The 4,157-nt window shown below is 40.8% G+C and overlaps 2 non-coding genes across 2 annotated transcripts; one reads left to right on the forward strand and one right to left on the reverse strand.

The window, feature by feature from the left end:
• The first annotated feature begins 3,213 nt into the window (after window positions 1-3,213).
• On the forward strand, window positions 3,214-3,285 carry trnae-cuc (transfer RNA glutamic acid (anticodon CUC)). The gene has a single exon. It is a non-coding gene; the product is annotated as a tRNA-Glu (tRNA).
• Window positions 3,286-3,423: 138 nt separating this feature from the next.
• On the reverse strand, window positions 3,424-3,495 carry trnae-cuc (transfer RNA glutamic acid (anticodon CUC)). The gene has a single exon. It is a non-coding gene; the product is annotated as a tRNA-Glu (tRNA).
• Between the last annotated feature and the right edge of the window lie 662 nt (window positions 3,496-4,157).

Consider the following 4,157-nt stretch of genomic DNA (forward strand, 5'->3'; position numbering starts at 1 on the left):
CACTAGTAGTTCACTATATAGGGAATAGGGCTCTGGTCACTAGTAGTTCACTATATAGGGAATAGGGCTCTGGTCACTAGTAGTTCACTATATAGGGAATAGGGCTCTGGTCACTAGTAGTTCACTATATAGGGAATAGGGCTCTGGTCACTAGTAGTTCACTATATAGGGAATAGGGCCCTGGTCACTAGTAGTTCACTATATAGGGAATAGGGCTCTGGTCTATAGTAGTACCACTATATAGGGAATAGGGCCCTGGCCACTAGTAGTTCACTATATAGGGAATAGGGCCCTGGTCTATAGTAGTACCACTATATAGGGAATAGGGCTCTGGTCTATAGTAGTACCACTATATAGGGAATAGGGCCCTGGCCACTAGTAGTTCACTATATAGGGAATAGGGCCCTGGTCTATAGTAGTTCACTATATAGGGAATAGGGCCCTGGCCTATAGTAGTACCACTATATAGGGAATAGGGCTCTGGTCTATAGTAGTACCACTATATAGGGAATAGGGCCCTGGCCACTAGTAGTTCACTATATAGGGAATAGGGCCCTGGTCTATAGTAGTACCACTATATAGGGAATAGGGCTCTGGTCTATAGTAGTACCACTCTATAGGGAATAGGGCCCTGGTCACTAGTAGTTCACTACATAGAGAATAGGGCTCTGGTCACTAGTAGTTCACTACATAGAGAATAGGGAGCCATTTGTGCAGCAGACCCGAGGTTGGTACGAGAGCTTCTCGGATGGTTCCTCGTTTGATTTATCAATGTGATTATTGATTACTTATTGGCCGTTGAAAGTGTGGGACCAGGTGTTAGTGGTTGTGTGTGTGTGAATGTGACGACATGAGCAGAGAAAAATGAACTTTATTTCACAACAACCACGTTGCACTCCTCACTGTCAGGAGGGGGCACACCTCCACGCTTTGGGCACAAGGACACAGGAAATGGTATGTTTAGCCAATGGGAAAGGCCCATCTAGGCAGAATACAGTATTTGTAGCCAATCAGACAGCCCCATGTAGGCTGGGTTCTGTATGTCTAGCCAATGGGAAAGGCCCATCTAGGCACAATACAGTATTTGTAGCCAATCAGACAGCCCCATGTAGGCTGGGTTCTGAATGTCTAGCCAATGGGAAAGGCCCGTGTAGAAAGTATATGAGGGCAGGTACGGGACAGAGACACACCTGACCTAGAGGTGTGGTCGAGCAGGTTGACAGTATGTGTACACGGCATCACTCACCGCTCAGAGCGTTTAGCCACTGTATGTATCTACCACCTGTCATGTATGTACTTCACCGATGTCACTGGTTACTGTGAGAGTGACGTTTAAAAATGATTTAAAAGCAAAAATAAAAAGTGATACAAAATGCAAAAAAACTAGTGGAAGTTCACTGTGACTGGGTCGGCTTTTAATTTAACCAATCAGCATTCTGTTTCCGCGGTGACGGCATTTATATACATACGTGATATTATACATATATATAAATATTTACGAGGGCATGTATTAGTTTATTAAAATGGTATAACAATCAAAATGCTGCAGTGTGTTTATGGCTGATAGAGAATTAAAAAAATGTACAATGTCATTTCCTGTTTCCTGTTGTGTTTTTATTGTGATGGGAAGTACTGTTGATGAAAACCTTACAACTTTTCTCTTCTTTAAGTGACTACAATATAACTTATTACAGGATAGAACTTATTCATTACAGGACAGAACTTATGAATTACAGTACAGTACTTATTCATTATAGTACAGAACTTATTAATTACAGTACAGTACTTATTCATTACAGTACAGAACTTAGTCATTACAGGACAGAACTTATTCATTATAGTACAGAACTTATTCATTACAGTACAGAACTTATTCATTATAGTACAGAACTTATTAATTACAGTACAGAACTTATTCATTACAGTACAGAACTTATTCATTATAGGACAGAACTTATTAATTACAGTACAGAACTTATTCATTACAGTACAGAACTTATTCATTATAGGACAGAACTTATTAATTACAGTACAGAACTTATTCATTACAGTACAGAACTTATTCATTATAGGACAGAACTTATTCATTACAGTACAGAACTTATTCATGGGTTCCATGTTTCATCACAAACTTGTTTCAATATTGTTTAGAATGTTTGTTTTGGACCGATGCCTGACTGAGCATTCTACTCAATGCATCGTCAATAAGCGCTGATGAAGATTTTCATCATGAAGAACAAGGAACACACCAGGCAGGTCCGAGATACTGTTGTGAAGAAGTTTAAAGCCGGATTTGGATACAAAAAGATTTGCTGTCTCTCCCTTCACTCCTCCGTGGTCTCAGACCATTTCATGTTATTCTATATGTAAATCCGATAGACTCCATTTAGTATGATAGGTTACGTTTGGTATGGTTACATAAGACAGGAGGTTAATGAAGGCAAAAACGAGAGGACAAGAGTTTCTACTGTTAGACACCACCAGTGTCTACTGTTAAGTCAAAGATGTGTCTAATTTATCCAAGATGAACCACAGCCTGTTGTTTCCAATGGAAGCAAATTAATCTTAGTAGGCAGAACATGCAAGGAGCAGAGCTCAAACGTTTCATCGATAAAAGAAATGAGCAGAAATTTGGCCAAAATCCATCTCGCTCCATCTTCTCCCACTGCTGGGCACTGGGCTTCCTCCTCACTACCATATTTGGTAGTGAGTGGAAACGTCAACCCGGATGCTTCACATTTATACATCCTGTGAAATATCTGTCTCATTGTTCAATCTGTAGTTTAGTTACACACTACCAGGGGAAATGTACAAAGCTTTCCAAACTGTGGAGTGGTAGCATTTCACAGCGTCTGAACACGCAACAGTGAACTAAAACAAATAAAAAACGTAAAACCAAGAAACAACAACACAGAAATCTAAAAAACAGAAAAATGGCTAACATTAAAATCTGCAGCCTTCATTGAAACAAAGTCATGAGGCAGACACAAGGATGGCAGAAAATAACACGGAAAACGTTCACGTTCAAATACAACTGATCAAATGGGGATTTACATACTCTTTTGTAACATTCAAAATATAAGCGTTGTTTTAATAAAATGAAACAGTTTGTTCCCTGACCGGGCCGTAGTTCCCTGAATTGAACCATCAGACTACCATGGAAAGCTACTTGTGTCAGGACAGTTTGACTTTTCACTTCTTTAAAAATAGCTTTCCCTGGTGGTCTAGTGGTTAGGATTCGGCGCTCTCACCGCCGCGGCCCGGGTTCGATTCCCGGTCAGGGAACACACTTTTTTATTAAAACAACGCTTACATTTTAAATGTTACAAAAAATAATGTAAATCCACATTTGATCAGTTGTATTTGAAAGCGAACCGTGTTACTTTCTGACATCCTTTCGCTTTCAAATTAAAAAATGGTGTGTTCCCTGACCGGGAATCGAACCCGGGCCGCGGCGGTGAGAGCGCCGAATCCTAACCACTAGACCACCAGGGAATGCTGCTCGTGTCAGGACAGTTTGACTTTTCACTTAATTACTTAGCGCTGAGTTACAACTGGAAGTTTAACTTGTCGCTCTTTCTTTGAAAGAAACAATTACCGCAGATACAAGTTAACAGTATCTTTGCAATGACACATCCAGAAGCTGTGTGCACGGCTTCCACCTCTCAGCACTGTAGACTTTCTGTCTGGTAAACAAGCACACTTTAGTGGAAGTTCAGTGACGCTTGTGGAGACTTTAACGTTAGCTATGTGGTTTACAGCTAGCTTCAAAGTCAAGCTGTTCCACTCTGATGTTGATGAAAGTCCCGACTGTCTAGCAGAACCAGCGGCAGGAGAGGCCCGGGCGGGTGGAACCACGGATAAAAGTCACCAAAACAGCAAACTCTGTAGGTGGGTCTTCGATTATGAAGACGGGTTGACAGCAGGAGCTAAGAACCAATAACCAGGTATGTACAGCAGACACCAAACAAACATTATAGGGGCAACAGGTAGCGTAGTCTGTGTTGTATTACGTTCACTACTGTCATACAGAAGCCACGTCTATCTATCTATATATCTACAGTATCTATCTATCTAGTTAAAGAAATAAAAATGGTCTATCTATCTCAGTCTGACTGTCTAATGAGTCAATGCCAACAGGTAGCGTAGTCTGTGTA

Source organism: Oncorhynchus clarkii, unplaced genomic scaffold, assembly GCF_045791955.1.
Source record: "Oncorhynchus clarkii lewisi isolate Uvic-CL-2024 unplaced genomic scaffold, UVic_Ocla_1.0 unplaced_contig_1468_pilon_pilon, whole genome shotgun sequence".
NCBI lineage: Eukaryota > Metazoa > Chordata > Actinopteri > Salmoniformes > Salmonidae > Oncorhynchus > Oncorhynchus clarkii.